Source organism: Canis lupus, chromosome 14 (assembly GCF_048164855.1).
Source record: "Canis lupus baileyi chromosome 14, mCanLup2.hap1, whole genome shotgun sequence".
In the NCBI taxonomy this organism is placed as follows: Eukaryota; Metazoa; Chordata; class Mammalia; order Carnivora; family Canidae; genus Canis; species Canis lupus.
Genome location: NC_132851.1, coordinates 52426013 through 52445148, shown reverse-complemented (window position 1 = coordinate 52445148; position 19136 = coordinate 52426013). Strand labels below are relative to the sequence as shown.

The following is a 19136-nucleotide window of genomic DNA, read 5'->3' as shown; positions in this document are numbered from 1 at the left end:
TATCTACTTTGAATAACTATTTGATACTATCCGAAAAAAAAATGGGATAAGTTATATTTTTGACCCAGTAATTCTACTTAAGTTATATACCAAAAAATGTATTTATGTGTTTATGTATATATATATATATATATATATTTATAAATGTTAATTTTAACTATATGTAATAGCTAAAGTATAATATGTATGTAAAATTCTGCATATTCATATTATGGAATAATGGAATACTATCAAACAATGAGAATAAATGAATGATTGCCTTATTGAACAACACAGATAAATCTTGGAACATTATATTGAACAAAAGAAACAAAATGCTGTTTATGAAATGCTTCTGTTTATATAAAGTTCAAATACAGGTAAGAATAATTCAGGATGTAAGAGGATAGGCTAATGATTACCTTTCAAAGAAAGATTTGACTGAAAGGAAGGGAATGAGAAGCTTCTTAGATACTAGTAAGGTTCTGTTTCTCCATCTAGGTGTTATTTTTTTTTAATGTTTTGCTTTATTTTGTTTGTTTTGTGTGTGTGTGTGTGTGTGAAAATTCATGAAACTGATCATTTAATCTTTATTGTTTTCTGTATGAATGTGTACTTCAAGAACCATTAAAATGAAAAAGAAAAGATTGATAAACACAAACTGGGATAAAAGTAAAAATAAAAGGAAGCTTTGGATGGTAATTTGGAGAAGCACAGAAGATAATGCAATGCTATTGGCAAAGTTCCAGTTAAGTTAGATTGTAGACTGATGGGTATTCATTTTACTGTATTTTTTTTCACTATATAAATATATGTATATTGACTATTTGCATACCAACTATTACACAGTAATTAAAAATCATGTGATTGCATAATATAATAAAAAAGAAAAAGAACCTTGTGACTGCACCAAGTAGGTTCTCAAAATAGTTATGAAATAAATAACTAAACAAGATTAATTCGTTTTATATGTTTGTATGATAATAAATCATATTATTATTGTATATTTCATTACATTAAAAATAATAATACACTTAATATTTTACAATGTTTTAATTTGCTTTACATTAAATTGTAAACATCCATTTTTCAGTTTTTTGTTGTTGCCACAAAAAGATACAGTCATATGAGTAGGTCATACTTCATTTATTAATCTACTGAAGAGAAAAAGCACAAACCATGATGCAATAAATTTAAACTCTTCTATATGGAAGCCTATATTGTCCCATTGATATGAATGTGTTTGTGATATTAATTTCTAAGGATGAGAGTGTGGCAAAGAACATATAATGCTTAGCAATTAATAAAACATCCTCCAAAATGATGTAGCAACTCAGTTCACATTCCACCAACAGTAAAAGATAGAGGCTTTCTTTCTCCCTGCCAACAATATAAGACAGACACATATAATTAACACTATTGTTGAAATGAAGAAAAAACTCCGTTTCATATTTTTTGGTAGAATGTGAACATATATTCTGATATAAAGAAATATAGATAAGTGGATAGACAAATAGACATGTACTTTTTAAACTCTATTTTAACTTTATTATAAGTGAAATTAATCATTTGTTTTGTAGTTCATTTTTTTTGCTCTCATTTTATTTGGGGTGTTCCTTTTTACTGATGATTTATTGTTGTTCCTTTCATAATAAAAATTGGCATTTTCTCTCTTTTATTCACAGTACTAAATTTTTTAGTTTATCTTCTAGAATTTTCGTGATGATTTTATTTCAGTATAAGGCTCTCTTTTTGGAATATGTGTATTTGTTTCCACAATCTGAATGATTATCTAGTAGTTGCCTTTTTTCTTTAAAATTTTGATTCAGCCCAACTTATTTTTTCAATCCAGCTTCATTTTACTTTTCAAATGGCTAGCCATCTAATACAAGTACTGAATAAGACATTAATAAATCTCCACTAATTTAAAAGATGTATTAATACTTTAAATGTATATACTTTATATCCCAAAATCTTCATTTTAAGATAGTTTTAAATATATCATGATTATGCAATTCTTCTTTACTTTGTGCTTAGAAAAAATACAGCCATTTCACGTAAAAAAAATTGAACTTATCGTGAAAAGTATATAGTTGTACATCATCATATTCAATACATACTTCCATTTCCCCACCCTTTATTCTCCTGTATTTTGAAAGCCTTCACTTGAAAGTTTGGTGACAATATACAAACATCTAACGTTGAAAAGGAAATGATAGGCTCATAATGAATTTTGTAGGTGCTCAGGAAACATTTTTTTCAGCCTCATTGTTAGGTTTACTTTTTTTTATTTGTAATATACCTACGGAGGAAATAAAGCCTCATCAGTAACATAGATATAGAATCTCTATTCTTACATATGCTTTTTCATCTGATACTGAAAAGCAGTCTTGAATTCATTTCAGAAATGTTTACAGCAAATCTAACTGACAATACATATTCACCAATGTAGAAATCACCTTGAAATCTTGTGTTCTTGCTATGTAAAAAATATTATTTTCTTCCTTTCGTGATAGTCAGTTTAGAAGAAGCTATATAATAGGAAACAGGGAAAGTAATGAAGATTATATAGTTTGTATCAGTAAATGGGTTGAAAATGTTTTTGATTGAAACTTTCTTTATAAATACTATTTGGGATTTCAATAAGGGCATATTGCAAATGTCACTCAGTACACTCAGCAAATGTTACCTTCTATCACTGAACACAACTCAGGCTCCAATGTGATTTGAGTAAAAAGGAATCATGAGGGAATAGCTCGTCAGTGACACTTTAGCTTTTCAGTCTTGATTGATTTCGATACTGAAATTGAGAACAATATTGCTGCATTTGTAAACAAAGTTTACTTCTAGTTTTATGTAGCTATTAAGGGTTTTCCTTTAACATTCAGGAAATTATTGCTTCTTCCACTGAAGTCTGTATTTCATTTTTATACCATAATAGATTTTAAAACTGAATAAGTCGCTCTGATATCCTAACTGTTCCTATGGGCATTAGTTGTATTTCCATGAAATCAACTTCTTCAAGAATCCTTTAGTAGGAAGTCCCTCTCCTTTTCCAAATCCATGTACTCTTAATACAACTGGTGACTGCCCCCATCATCAAAGATATGGATATAGGAAAATCTGGGAAAGCTTTCTTTTGCATTTGCTCTTTCACCCCATTACTGACTCTTAATAATAAAGGCTCATATCTAAAACAATCTGTACAATAACAGAGTTTTCCAATGACAAATTATATAAAAATATGTTGATTCAGTGATGAAACAAATCAAGTTATTCAAAGCCCTATTCTCTATAACCACTATAAAACCAGATAAATGTCCACAGATTATTCTTATGTGTGATTCTTTTCATTCACATTCTGTTATCAAAATATTTAATTAGAGCAAATAAATTGTGATTATTTTCAAATTACACTAATAAATAACTCAGGACTTTTGGATTACTCTAGTTTCTAGTAAAGATTCAATAACCTAGGCCATTCTTAGGCAATCATTAAAATCAGCATCCTGATATTCATATATTGCAAGTGGTTGGGTAGTGGCCAAGGGATGCCACTCAAGAAACAAAATCAGAGAGCTTCATAATCTTATCGCAGAAAAATCTCTGAGCCTCCTATTCATATAATCAACCACCTTCATCCTACTTTTAATTATTACTGGCTGCTAGTTAAGGGTTGCTTTTAGCTCCTAAAGGCTGCTATGTAGTACTCACACATGGACTTCCATTTTTAAAGTCAGTTAAGATGTACAGAACCTTTTTTTTTTTTTTTGCATATTTCTGGCTTCCCATTCTGCTACTAGCTCTGCTTTTAATAGGTTAATGTAAATAAATTAAACCCACCTAGATGATTTCCTCTGAGTAACTCAATGTTGACTGGTTAGCAACCTTAACTATATCTGCAAAACCCATTTTGATATGAACACAGCATAATCATGGGCAAGAGGGTCTCCATATTTATCATCATTGGTATTAAGGAGAAACATCTTGGGTGATGATTTTAGAATTAGCCCACCACAGATATTGATCCCCCATCTCCTACTAGGCATAAAGAGGCGATGCTCTAATTCTACTGTCAGGAAAATGTCAATGAATCTAAACAGAGAGCTGGTCTTCAATCTCTGCCCAGCAGAAACGGATGGTGTTATTATTCACCTGCCAGGGTACTTTCGTGGATGTCTAGCAAGGGAGCTGAACTGCCAACTACACTTAGTAAGGTAGTAAAGAGGTGGGCTAGTCAGCACTTCATGTACCCTGCCCTGGTACCAGCAGGACCTGGTGAGGAGCTGAGTCCCAACTCCCATCCAGCAGCAACAGGATAAAATGAGACTGTGTGAGGGAAGGCTACTCAGCACTCTGGTCTCTACCTACACTGGATCTCTGATAAATCAACATGGCCCATTGTGATAGTCCCTAAATGTTGAATAGATCATTTGGGATTTCTAGAGCTGACACTTTATCTTGTCTGTTTGTTTGTTTGCTTGTTTGTTTATTTGTAAGTGATTCTTTCCTTATCTTGTAAAAATTTTGTAAGGAGTAACTACAAATGTCTAATGAAATTTTAAAAGTCTGCACATAGTTTTTAATAGCATGCTACAGCAAATAAAACAGAAAGGACAAATATTGACATTGTAAATACCTGTGGATTCTACTACCAAAAAAAGATTTAAGTCACAAATCTTTAGTCTCAGGAAACAAATAAAATGACATTTACAGATATGTTCAGTAACTTGATAATCAGTCTTAAAATATCTCATTAGTAAACTCAGTTGGTCACCCCTCAGCTTAAAATAATGTCTTAAAAAATAAAATTGTGGGGGATCCCTGGGTGGCTTGGCAGTTTAGTGCCTGTCTTTGGCCCAGGGTGTAATCCTGGAGTCCTGGGATCGAGTCCCATGTCGGGCTCCCTGCATGGAACCTGCTTCTGCCTCTGCCTGTGTCTCTGCCTCTCTCTCTCTCTCTCTCTGTGTCTCTCATGAATAAATAAATTCTTTAAAAAATAAATAAAATAAAATTGTCTTTAATAAAATCTTTAACATTTTGTATTTTATGCCAAGAAATGAAGAAATCTAGAGTAACTGGCAGATTTTTTTCTAAGTTAATAATTTGAGTAGGGTCCCTGGGTGGCGCAGCGGTTTAGCGCCTGCCCTTTGGCCCAGGGCGTGATCCTGGAGACCCAGGATCAAATCCCACATCGGGCTCCCGGTGCATGGAGCCTGCTTCTCCCTCTGCCTGTGTCTCTCCCTCTCTCTCTCTCTCTGTGTGACTATCATAAATAAATAAAAAAATTAAAAAAAATAATTTGAGTAAACCACACCAATATGATACGAATAGAAGTAAATATATTCAGGAATGTTAAAATCCTTTGAGAGATTTGAATATCCACCACCACCCTCTACCACCAACATAAATCAATGAAAAGAAAAGTTAAAGATTTCATGATGCATTCTGTTATCTATATATGATGGCTGCATTTTCAGTTTATTTACTGGGTGAACATAGCAGTGTCCTCAAATTTTATGAATGAGGAGAAAACTACAGCCTAGAAAAGATCAATGCTTCAATATCAGTTGACCTGAAACAAAGACAGGGGTACAGTATAATAGCATGAATATTTCTTTATTTTACTACGAACTAAATTATTCAGTTAGACACAGTTAAAAATAGAAGCTAGCCATAAGTTACTGTAGTGAAGAAGAATATACTTTTTTCCCCACTTTCTGATCAAATTATGTATATGGAATAATAACTTTCTAATTTTAATCCTATAAGAATAATGTACTTAGATTTAGAGGATATTTCAGCATTAGTCTTTTCATATTTATGTAGAGGGTCAGAATGCCTAATAACCCATAAATATAATATTAAACTAGATAGTTTTTTTTTACATGTTGTAGTTTATTGATACTGTATTATGACATCTAACACTTTCAAGATTATAGGCTGTAAATCAGTCCCAGATTAACTAAATTAAATCTTCTTATAGATTACTGAGTATGTAAATTCAGCTATCATCTGAACGAATGGTCTAGAAAGGCACAGATAGAAAACACCTGAGAGAGAAGGCTGTAAGGACAAAGCATGTAAAAAAATCATATAAGCTGTCAGCATCTAGAAAAATTGTTCACTGTTTTTGACAAGCAGGTCAATGGTGAATACTCACCTTTTGCCTTTTGGACTTAAAAATATATATAGTCAGCAAGTTGGCAGTTCTTAGTCACTATGTAATTCAATGAGGAACCAGGAGAAATACAGTTTCTTGTCTTTTACATTGTGCTTTACAATTTCAGAATATCTCAAAACACTTGAGCTTGACCTTCATATTCTCATTGTTACAGGACCAAAAAAAAAAAAAAGTGAAATAAACAAAACCAAGCTTTCGTTGCCTCTTAAAATAACAATTTCATAGTGATTTAGCAGAGAAAAAATACTCAGAAATTAAATTTATTTTATTCAAATATAGCTCCATTTTTCTCCACATAAAAATGCCTACTTCTTTGTAACTTATTTGAGATATTACCCAAATGTTTAACATAGTAAGCAGAAAAGCCCCTCATATTGCCAGCTGCAGTAATAAAAACAAGCTAGAAAGTCAATACTCTGACTTTGTTAAAATCTCTATATGTATTTATTTCCAAAATAATAACCGCAGAGGACAGGAGGGGTAAACTGAGAGGAAATCATCTCTAGATGTGCTGTATAATATGGTAGCGATGAGCTATTGAGCAATTGTCATATTATTAGTCCAAAATGAGTTATGCTTAAATGGAAATACATAGTAGATTTTGAAGACTTGGTTTGGAAAAGAGAGTATAAATTTCATTAATAATGTTATAGTAATTAAATGTTGAAGTTATATTTTGAACATATTGAATTAAATATTTTATTAAAATTCATTTCACTTTATATCAGGTAACTACAAAATTTAAAACTGCATATGTGGCTTTTGTTTCTGGCTCATGTTATATTTCTGTTGGACCATGCTGGTCTATAGAAAACTCATAGTTCTTCTAATTACAAGTTTCTTTAACAGGTTTACTCTAAAACCATCTTCCCAATCACCATAATCCTAGGAAAAAAATATGGAGGCAGAATGTAATGTTTCTTTATTGCATTTTTGCTCTCCTACTTTTTTTTTTTTTTTAATTTTACCTGTTTATTTATCTGTTTCCCATTGTGAACTCCCAAGGGTGGAACACTTCTCTTTGAATTTCTTTTCTTGTTTTAAGAATTTATTTATTTATTTGAAAGCAAGAGACAGAGAGAGAACAAGCAGGGGGAATGGCAGACAGAAGGAGAGGAGAAGCAGACTCCCCACTGAGCAAGGGAGCCGGATGCTGGGATACAGTGCCCTATCCCGGGACTCCTAGATCACTACCTGAGCCTAAGGCAGATGCTCAACCAACTGAGCCACCCAGGTGCCCTCTCTTTGCATTTCTAAGAAGTAAGATTACATTTGCACACAAAAGTTACAAAATAAATACATGTTGAATCAATGTCTCCAACTCCCAATTTCTATTTTATTTTATTTGGAATGTTATGTATTTATTTATTTCCTTATTTGTGTATGCCTGTCTCTCCTCACTAGAAAGTAAGCTCCTGGGCAACCCGGGTGGCTCAGCGGTTAAGCATCTGGCTTCGGCCCAGGGCGTGATCCTGAAGTCCTGGGATCGAGTCCCACATTGGGCTCCCTGCATGGAGCCTGCTTCTCCCTCTGCCTGTGTCTCTGCCTCTCTCTCCCTCTCTCTTTTTCTGTGTCTCATGAATAAATAAATAAAATCTTAAAAAAAAAAAGAAAAGAAAGTAAGCTCCCTAAAGTCAAGGACTTGGTTTGCTCTAATTAATTGCTATTATATGACTCTAGAGTCTAGAATACTGCCTGACACAAAGGATGCTCAAAAGTGTCTGTTGAAGAAGTGAAAGTAAATGGTTTGAAAAGAGCTAGACAGAGTGAAGAGTCAGTTCCAGCTGGGAAGGCAAATATCTTCCTTTTCCTTTCTATATACATAATGAGATTTTATTTTCCAAATCATCCTAGTTAAGAAGATAGCCTACTAGCTTTTCTTTCTTGATGGCAGAAATCTTTTTTTTTTTTTTTTTTTTTTCTGTTCCAATCATCTGCTCTTATATGGAACATTATCTCATACTTGTCTGTTTTCAGGGTCAGGTTATAAATGCCAATTAAGGCAAAGCACTTTTACAGGAAATTGCCACACTGTTGTTTTCATGTGAATAAAGTTGTCCCAACTATGCCCTACTTCTGTTTTGTGTAAGGCCAGCCTTCAGTCCCTCGAACAAGGAGAATGTCTTTTAATGAATATCTGTAATTATCAAACAATATATTCTTGAATGAATTATTGAAGTTTTTCACAAAATATCAATGGTATACTTAGGGTGATTGGGAGAAAGGGAAAGGGTGTTAGCATAGCAGTCATCAATAAATACAAGTGGGCTAAAATAAATAACATGTATTAATTTTCTAAATATAAGCTAATATACCTTCTTATGCGTGTTTGATATTGAGTCTCACATCTATGGATAAAGAGAATATTGATTTTCATTACATCATAGACTTCTTGAAAAAAAGATAAAAATTAGTTTTTTAGAAAAACAGCCAGGGTAAATAAAAAAGGCAAAGCAAAAAACTATGGACTATGACAATTTCTTTATTTTAGAAAATAAAACTTCTTTGAAGTCCTAAAACCTTCATGTTACCTATCAAAGAAAGACAGATATGTTCACCAATCACTTTTAAAAAATGACAATCTCAGGCAGAAGAATCAACCTTAACATATAAGACCATGAATATTTCTAGGAAGAGTGTCAGATGCTAAGGATCAACTCTTTATTCAATTCTGAATTGTCACTGTGACAACTAATGTGACTTATTCAAAATGCAATGCTTTACAATTCAATAGTGATATTACTAAAATATATTACAAAAAATGAAAATAATCCTATGATGCATGTAGCTATTTAATTTATATATACATTATCCATATAGAGAGAGCTCAACCCTCTGCAGTAAAATTGACTTCTCAACTTTCCTGATTTCCCAAAGATTATTCCCTACAATTCAAATACTAAAAAAAAAAAAAAAAAAAAAAAAAAAAAATACTATAGAATTTTCAAGGCCCTAAATTAGATAAGCTCCCACATTCTAGTCCATACCAAGGAAGTTTAAGAATTATTAGATGGCAAAAGCTATAGGTAAAATTTTCCTACTAAAATAATAATAAGAGCGAGTTTTCCAATGGCAGTTGAAATGATTTCACCAATAATTATACTGTCCAGATGAATGGCACACAGATAGTAAACTCATGGAAGAAAATGATTGATTATTCAAGGGAAGGAATTTCTGTCCAGCAAGTTCTTATAACTAGAGCCAATATGGCATGCACCTTCCTGCATAGATCTTTCCTAACTGCTGCCACTTAGCTGATAAGAGTGCACTGTGGTAAAAAGAGCTCCATATTTCTCTTCTACTCCTAACTCTGGCACTAATTAGTTTGTGAACATGAGCAAAAAACCTTACCAATATGCATTTCTCATCTCTTATCTGAAAAATTATTGGGACAGAATAAAAACTCACTAATGTTAATTTTTAGATGTAAGAATCTATGGCAAACAAACAAAAATAAATAAAACAAAAGGAAAGAAAACAGAACAAAAAATGGAAAACCCCTTTTTTTACCACAGATATTTACAAAGTTAATTTAAGAGCTTTCATGAGTATTTTACAGGATATATACTCAACAATAAGTTAGAGAATGTCATTTGTTTATTTGATTGGTTATTTTCTGGCATGACTCTTTAATCTTGCTTATTATAGAAATGATCATACTCATTTAATAATGTTAGTAGTTTTTATCTGATTAAAAATTAAAATAAAATTGTAGATTAAAAATGTAGCAGTTATATGAGCAGCTCGACACAACAAATTTGGTAACCTAGATGAAATAGACCAATCCCTTGAACTACACAAGCTGCCAAAATTCACAGAATAGGTCATCTGAACAGGCCTATGTCTATTGAAGAAATTGAGTCAATAATTAATAACTTCCCAAAACAAATAGCATCAGGCCCACATAGGGTCACTGGTGAATTCTACTAAACATTTAAGAAAGAAATTATACCAATTCTCTATAACGTCTTTCAGAGAATAGAAGCAGGGGAACAATTCCTAACTCATTTTGTGAGACAAGAATCACACTATTAAAAACTCCTAAAATATGACAAAAAAACCTAGATAAGTTTGTGTATAGTGATGATTTTTTAGATGCAACAAAAAAAGGCACAACCCATGAAAGAAACAATTGAAAAGCTGAACTTCATTAAAATTAAAAACTTCTGCTCTGTGAAAGACAGTGTCAAGACAATGAGAATATGAGCCTCAGCCTCAGTCAAAAGACACACCAGATAAAGGACTGTTACCCAAAATATACAAAGAACTATTAAAATTCAACAATAAGAAACAAAAAATCCAATTAGAAAATGAGCCAAAGACCTTAACAAATGATTCACCAAATATGTACAGATGGCAAATAAGTATATGAAAAGATACATAGAATAATTTCTCATCAAGACAATGAAAACTAAAACAACAACAAAATGCCACTACACATCTATTCTAATAGCCAAAATCTGAAACTGACAACACTAAATGCTGGTGAGGACGTGGAGCAACTGTAACTCATTCACTTTTAACAGGCATACAAAATGATACCACCAGTTGGGAAGACAATTTAATGTGTTTTTTTTTTGTTTTTTTTTTTTTTTTAATGAAGTTAGACACACTCTAACCATATGATCCAGCAATTGAGCTCTGTGGTATTGACCCAAAAGAACTGATAATTTAGGTCTACACAAAAGTTTGCACATGAATGTTTACAGCAGCTTTATTTGTCATTGCTAAAACGTAGGAACAACTAAGATGTCCTTTAGCAGGTGAATGGATAAATTGTGGTACATCCAGACCACAGAATAGTATTCATTGCTAAAGAGAAATGGGTTATCGGCCATGAAAAGTCATGGAGAAACTTTGCATGCATGTTACTAATCAAAAGAAACCAATCTGAAAAAGCTGCATACTTTGTAATTCCAACTATATGACATTATATAAAAAGTAAAACTAGAATGACAGTGTTTTCATTGTCAGTGATCCGTGGTTCCCAGGAATTGGGAGTAGTAATAGGGGTGAATAGTCAAAACACAGGGGTATTTAGAGCAGTTAAAATATTCTGTATAATACTATAATGGTAGATACATATTATTACACGTTTGTCCAAACACATACAATGTACAACACCAAGAGCGAAATTTCATGGAAACTATAGACTTGAAATGATTATGATGTGTCAGTGTAGATAGACCAATTGTAACAACTGACACTCTAATTGGGAGATGTTGATATTGAGGGGGGCTGTGCATGTGTGGGCAGAAAGTAGATGGGGAATCTCTACATCTTCCCTCAATTTTTCTGTGAAATGGAAACTTCACTAAAAATCCCTTTAAAAGAGGAGTGTAGTTATTTATTTTGCATATATAAAGATATATTTTATTAATTAACTTCAAAGTCAAGGTGGTAAGAAATCTTGATTAAAACACTCAGCTGTGAGAAACAGTACTGTTAAAAATTGAATCAGCAACAATGGAACATTTGCCTTTGCTCAAAGGATCTGAACAATTGGGGTCACTTTGACCTACTGAAGTAGCCTCAATTTCCAACCTCAGTTTTTCAGATAAAAGTAATTTTGGAGGTTCACTTTCTTGATTTTTTTTAAATTATTATTTTCACAGCATTCCTCACTTATCTTAACTTTGTAGTTGCTGAAGAAACAGAACCCAAAGTCTTACTATTAGTGCTGCTGGTAATCAGACTATACAGAATTTTAATATTCTAAAAGAATATTTCCAAGTAGATGTGGGCAAGGCCACATAATTTGAGCAATTATTTCCTTACCAGTGACTTCCTTAGCTCTGCTTTGTTTCTCCTGCCTCCTGGATAAGACTACAGTGATAAACAATTCAGAGCTGTTTCATGTTTCTCTAATTGCTCCTTAGAAACAGCTGTTAGGAGCAGCCCAGGTGGCTCAGCGGTTTAGTGCCGCCTTCAGCCCAGGGCATGATCCTGGAGTCCTGGGATCGAGTCCCATGTTGGGCTTCCTGCATGGAGCCTGCTTCTCCCTCTGCCTATGTACTTGCCTCTCTCTCTCTCTGTGTCTCTCATGAATAAATAAATAATAAATAATCTTTAAAAAAGGAAACAGTTATTAGGTACAAACAAGCCCTATTAAAAGCCCATCCTTTTTATTTATCTGGCCATTGTTCCCCATTGAAAGTGCTTTTCCTTGCTGCAGAAATTTAATAATTTAATAATCCTAACTTTGACTGCAGGTGCATTCTTGGTGGTATTTACCAGATAGGCTTTCTGTCTATCTTAAGAGGGTGGTAGACATTTGTTGATTGCCTCTTAAGTTCCAATTCTCTTTCCTCCATCAACATTTTTTTATCTTCCCTTTCTTGGCTACAGGGCTTGAGTGGGGTTGATTGCCTGAAACAAACGTCCCTAGCCAATAAAAATTGATTCAACTCAATGGAAATAAGTAATCTCCAAGATCTGAAGAGATAGCAAGAGATACGTTCTATTTTATCCTGGATTGGGAAATGTAAAAATGTATGGTCTGAACATGCTTTAGTGATGTTTCTATCCTAATAGGAGAATCTAGAATTCTAGTGTAAAAATTGACACCATTATAAGCTCAGTGAAGCTACAGACATGAAGTCCTAGAGGGTCTAATATTGTTTACTTCTGAACTTTTTAAGGTAAGTAAGCCAATAAAATCCTTTTTTAAACTAGTTGAGGTATATTTTTTTTTCTTTAAATGTACTTGAAAACCTCCAAACTCATATAATTATAAATGTAATCTGACCTCGGCCAGAGAATATGATGAAAATTCAAAAGAGATGTCAAGGGGCAGCCCAGGTGGCTCAGCTGTTTAGTGCCGCCTTCAGCCCAGTGCGTGATCCTGGAGACCCAGGATCGAGTCCCACGTCAGACTCCCTGCATGGAGCCTGCTTCTTTCTCTGCTTGTGTCTCTGCCTCTCTCTCTCTCTCTGTGTCTCTCTCTGTCTCTGTGTGTGTGTGTGTCTAATGAATAAATAAAATCTTAAAAAAAGAGAGATGTCAATTTTGATGACTCCATGAACCATGGTTAAATAAAACAAATTAAAGACTAGTCTGCCCGTATTTACCTTAGCCCATCCACAAGGCAAAGAAGACATAGTAATTTGGGAATTGTGTGTTTGATTGTATTCATCAATAACAGCAGAACCAGCTCTTGTCCTCTTCATGAGGCCAGGGTCTGACTCAGAATAAAATGAAAAATGTTAGCCCTGAGGGTTAAAGACTTGAGATTGTTTGCTTACTTTGGAAAAGAGAACTCTTAATAATTGTTTTTCAGTGTTGGGAGACTCTAAATGGTGAGAGCAACTACTAACTATGCTCTACCACCAAAGAAGAAAATATTTGAAAATTTTGTTAATGCTCTACTTTGAAGATGAGAAAGTGAGCTTCTGAGACTTACGTGGTCACTCATAGACTATATCTCATGAAACAAAACTGATAGTAAAAATAATAAGTACATTTTATGGTTTAGCCATTCTGTTTCAGGCCACATACACAGTTTATCTAATTTAATGAAGTATAACTATCATAATTTTGATTATACAGATGAGAAACTGAGGTACTGAGAGCAATTTACCCAATAGCACTGAAGTCATAAAAGTCAAACCTGGGAATTGAACCCATATCTCTCACCCTCCAGGGAACATATACCTACCTATAAACTATAGTACATAACTAGGATCCAAATGCTATGATTCCCCATCCAGAGATTATAAACATCTCTAAAGATGGGATCAAAGTATCAGCTTGTTTCTCAAATAAGTTATGGACACACAACCAATAGAAACATGAAATCTTTCTTAGATGATTAATTCTATAAATAATATTGTTTTACTAGTTATGTCTTGTCTTTTTCTACTTATATGTGTGAATGAGGGAGCTGGGAGTCCTTTAGTCAATAATGAATATCCACTACTTATTCTTCTTTTAGGCACTAATATTTATAATACAATTTTTTTTATGAAACCTATACTTTAGTGGGTGAAACAAACACTGTCAAGTAAAACAACAAGTATATAATATTCAAAGTTATTCAAAGAAAGTAATCTGGGAATGGGGATAAAAAATGACGAGGCAGAGATGGCAATGCTATTTTGTTAGGATGACAAAGGAAGGCAAATGAAAATATAAAAACTGAGGAAAACCTTAAGTGAAACAAAGGAAAAAGTCATATAAAAATCTAAAATGTAAGAAGAGTACTTCAATTTAAGAGAATAAGGACAAAGTCCTTCAGGCGAGTATCAGTTGACAATTTGAAGGGACAGTATTGGTCCAGTGGTTAAGTAAAGGTAAGCGATATGGAGAGGTAGAAGATGAGGTGGAAAAAGTTGATAATTCATAATGTTGCATAATGGCAATTCAGGTCATATGGCTTTGTAGGACATGTTAAAATATTTAGATTTTTTTGGAGTTTTGTGGAAAGAGGCTAGAGTTTCAGTTAAGTGTGATAATAAATTTTAAATCTAATCATTAATCTTAAAAAGATGAGTTGGCATTATAATTATTGCAATAGAAAATGGGATCTGCAGTGTAAAAAATTTAAATATTGTAATATTTTCTTAAAGGACAGCTGCCATTTTCTGACACATTCTACCCTTATTCTTTAAGCACTATTATATTATCACATTAGTTTTTGGTTATATAAGAAATATAAAATGGTATAAACTTTTCTACTGAAAAAAGTCGAACCCGAAAATAAGATTATTTTTAGGAAATCACAGAAAGTTTCACTGCCAAAGAGACGTTTGAGAAAGTTATATGCAGTTCAAAGCAAGAATCTATAAATATAAAGACAGCCTCTCTTGGCTGGAGTGTTCACAACAGTAGATATAATGTAGTTTTAACTTTTTGCATTCAATAGACATAATCCATTAATCCCAATGAAATATAATTTTTTCCTCTGGGTTTTGGTAGTTCTAAGCAAAATCTTCTTTAAGGTAACAGAATTTAATCTGCTATTTTGTGGCCTTATTATACTGCTTCAGGAGCTTGGACTTGAAGTCAACTGATATGGCAAGTATCAAAAGAACTCATTTCTAACACCAGAAAAAAATTTCTTCTATCCTTATCCAGACTGTATCATGATGCTGTCTCCAATTAATATATGTATCATCTAGCTCCCAGTATATTTTAGAGAACCATAGCCATACCCAGCTTTCTACACTCATAACATTTTTAAGAATTGATTATAGGTTAGGGAAAAAACTAAAACCATATATCTGTGTATTAAATATGCATATTTGTTGTACAAACTTGAAATGACTTCTGTTCTGGAAAAGATGAAATAACTTGAGAGTAAATCTCCAGCTAACTTAACTATAAAATATGGTTAAAATATAAAAACAGTGTTTGAAGGCATCGTATTTTAAACACAGTAAGCAGTATTTGGGAAATAAAGATTCTGAAGGAAAAGAAATATATTGATGTGGATGCTAACTTTCCTCTCATTCCCAGGCTTGACATTTGATTATTTACTGAATGTTCAGAGGCAAAGAGCAAAAACATACAGCAGTGGTCTAGAGTTTGTAGCAATCTCTTTGGGCTGAAGAGACAAAAATTGACACCAAGGTTTAACAACAACAACACAAAGTTTTAACTCTATGGGTCAAGGTGCAGAGAAAGAGAAACCAAAGATTTTAGCAGCTTTATCATACTGGGTTGATGAAAATTGGAGTTTAGAAGCTTTCAAGTATGAGGGGGCTGAGTAAATATGCCAAACTTTCACTTCAGCCTTAGAAGTGATATCTGCTAGGAAAAAGGCAAATTGGAAAATTACCAGCATTACCTGGGCAGGTGATATGCCCATGCTTTATTTACTAGAAGAAAAATAAATTCCTTCTGGGGGAAGATACCCTCATGCAGACTTTTTATTTTTATTTTTCATATACAATGTTGACCATATAAAGTAAAACTTATACATCATATAAGGAAACAAAATTAAAATGTCAAAAATTTTAAAAATGGACAAGTAGAAAAAACAGATATTTAATTTTTTAAATCCCAAGGATTAGCATGTTTATTAAAAGAAAATTTAAAAATTAAGAATTTCACAAAACCCAGGAATAAATAAATAGCAAAAGGTTAATCCTAAAACTAAAAAATGCAATAGTTCACACTAATGTTACAACAGGTAGGTTTAACACAGCAGAAGGAAAACAAATTGAAATTAGAATACACATCAGTAACATTAATAGAGATTGAAGCAAAGCAAGAGAAGAAGATGAAAAAAGAGAAAAGGGAAAGGATGGAAAGATATGTGTATTTGAATTTGCATGAAAAGATAAAGGTAATAATGAGCAAAAGTAAAACTTGAGATGGTACTGCCCAAGAATTACCCAAAACTGATGAAATGTATTGTGATAATCCACCTTCAAGATGACTCCTGATATCCATGCCCTTGTGTTGAGTGTTGGCTGGATTTAGAGACTCCCTTCTAACTAATAAAATGAAACAGAATTAATGGTTGCTGACTCTAAGACTAGACCATAAGAGGATGTGTGGGATCTTATTTTCTCTCTCTCTCTCTCTCTCTCTCTGTCATTCATTTTGGGAGGAGGAGTCCGCTGCATGAAGAGGCCTACAAAAAAAGCAGGAAATTAAAGCCTCTGCCTCCTTCCATGGTCGTGAGCCTGGATGTGGATCCTTCAACTCTTAGACAGCTGCTACCCAATTGACAGTTTAACTGTAATCTCATAAGACAATCTGAACAGATCCACCCATCAAAGCAACCCCTAGGATTCTGATTTTCTGAAACTTCATGAGAAGATAAATGCTTGTTTTAAGTAACTGAATTTTTGGGTGATTTGTTATTAAGCAATGTATAATTAATACAATAGTATGGTCTAAAAAATGAAGCTGGTAGTATGACTACAAAATCCTTTGTTAAGACCTTAGAAAGAGCAAAAGTGGTACCTGCAAGTATTGTTCAGTCAGACAAAAGACTCTTAAAAGATTTTAGAGAGTACAGTTCACAGATTCTCTCAATTTAAAAAAAAATGGGCTTCTAAGAATTATAAGGACATTGTTCCTTAAGAGAAATATAAGTTAGAAAAGGGCTTAGTCAAAAAAAAAAAATCTACTGGCACTTTTTTGTCAAACGGTGTGGACACAAATAAGATTCATGGGAGATCTACAAAGTCTGAAGATTTCCATATTCAGCAAGGTGCCAGCTTGAACTGAAAGAAAGAGAAGCAGTACAAAATGAAGTAGTCCTTTAGTCATCCAAAATTCTACTTGCAGGAAGTAGATGGAGGAAATTGTGCCGTGGCAAACACATACTAACTTTCATGAAAAGGAAATATGGCTCAGAAGGTGATCAAGAAACAGAGAGTAGATTCAAGAAACATGAATTGTCATTGCCAGGTGTAGTAGGAGTTATAACTTCCAACGTAATTCCTGCTTTCTATTTTGCCACCTATTTAAATAAATTGACTTAACTAACCCAAAAATTGTTTTCTCCTGATATTCAAGACATTTTATCTCTTTCAAGAACCTAAGTCCTCATGGAGTTTTATAGCCAATAGGAAACTTAAAGACCTGCTAATTTTTTTTTTTTAGTTCTTTATTTAAATTTAATTTAGTTAACATATCCCATATTATTAATTTCAGGGATAGAATTTAGTGATTCATCCGTTTCATATAGCACCCAGTCAGTGCTCATTTCATCAAGTGTCCTTGTTAATGCCCCTCACCCAATTACCTCATTCCTCCCATGAACCTCCTTTCCAGGAACCCTCAGTTTATTTCCAAGAGTTCAGCATCTTTTATGGTTTGCCACCCTCTCTACTTTCATATTATTTTATTTTTTCCTACCTTTCCCTATGTTTATCTGTTTTGTTTCTTATATTCCACATATAAATGAAATCATATGGTATTTGTCTTTGACTTATTTCACTTAGCATTATTAATTCTATCCTCATCATTGCAAATGGCAAGATTTTGTTCTTTTTGATGGTATATATACAAACCATATCTTATTTATCCATTCACCTATGATGGACATCTGGGGTCTTTCCATATCATGGACATCACTGCTATAAATGGTGGGATGTGCCCCTTTGATCTCTATGTTTGTATCCTTTGGATAAATATCTACTAGTGCAATTGCTGGATCATAGGGCATTTCTATTTTTAACTTTTTGAGGAATGTCCATACTGTTTTCCACAGTGGCTAAGACAGTTTCCATTCCTAACAACAGGGTAAGAGGGTTCCTCTTTCTCCACATCATTGCTAACATCTGTTGTTTCCTGAGGTGTCAAATTTAGACATGTGTGAGGTGGTATCTCATTGTGCTTTTGATTTGTATTTCCTTAGTGCTGACTGATGTTGAGCATTTTTTCATGTGTCTGTTAGTCATTTATATGTCTTTTTTTTTCTTTTTCTTTTTTTCTTTTTTTTTTTTTTTTGAGAAATGCCTGTTCATGTCTTCTGCCCATTTCTTGACTGGATGTTTTGGGTTTGGGGTTTTGAGTTTGATAAGTTCTTTTATATTTTGGACACTAGCTCTTTATCTGATAAGACATTTACAAATATCTCCTCCCATTCTGTAGTTTATCTGTTAGTTTTGTCAACTATTTCCTTTGTGTGCAAAAGCTTTTTATCTTAGTAAAGTATCTTAGACTTTACTAAGATAGTTCATTCTTTTTTGTTTTTATTTTCCTTGCCTTTAGAGAAAAGTCTAGCAAGAAGTTGCTGTGGCTGAGGTCAAAAACTGCTGCCTATTTTCTCCCCTAGGATTTTGATGGATTCCTGTCTCACATTTAAGTCTTTCAACCATTTTGAGTCTACTTTTGTATTTGGTGAATTTCTACTCTTGTAGATTAAGGACCTCTTGTCTGAGTTGCTTTTAGGATTTTTTCTGTATCTTTGAAATTTGCAAGCTTCACTATCATATGTTGAGATGTTGACACATTTTTATTAATTTTGAGGGGCATTCTCTGTGCCTCCTGAACTTGAATGCCTGCTTCCTTC

General features: G+C 33.2%; 1 long non-coding RNA gene across 8 annotated transcripts in view; it reads right to left on the bottom strand.

Moving 5' to 3' along the window:
• LOC140603487 (uncharacterized) overlaps positions 1 to 16836 on the bottom strand; it is a 100964-nt gene extending 84128 nt beyond the window's left edge. The window contains exons 1-6 of one of the 8 annotated variants that reach the window (XR_012006473.1): positions 16747 to 16836; positions 16501 to 16602; positions 13234 to 13343; positions 6143 to 6304; positions 2669 to 2779; positions 2304 to 2510 (exon numbers count right to left, since the gene is read on the bottom strand). This is a non-coding gene — a long non-coding RNA (uncharacterized lncRNA). Of the gene's footprint in view, positions 1 to 1045; positions 2282 to 2303; positions 2511 to 2668; positions 2780 to 5096; positions 5555 to 6142; positions 6305 to 13233; positions 13344 to 16500 lie in introns of those variants that run through there. The other 7 variants (XR_012006472.1, XR_012006466.1, XR_012006468.1 and 4 more) reach the window with 7 other exon arrangements.
• Between the last annotated feature and the right edge of the window lie 2300 nt (positions 16837 to 19136).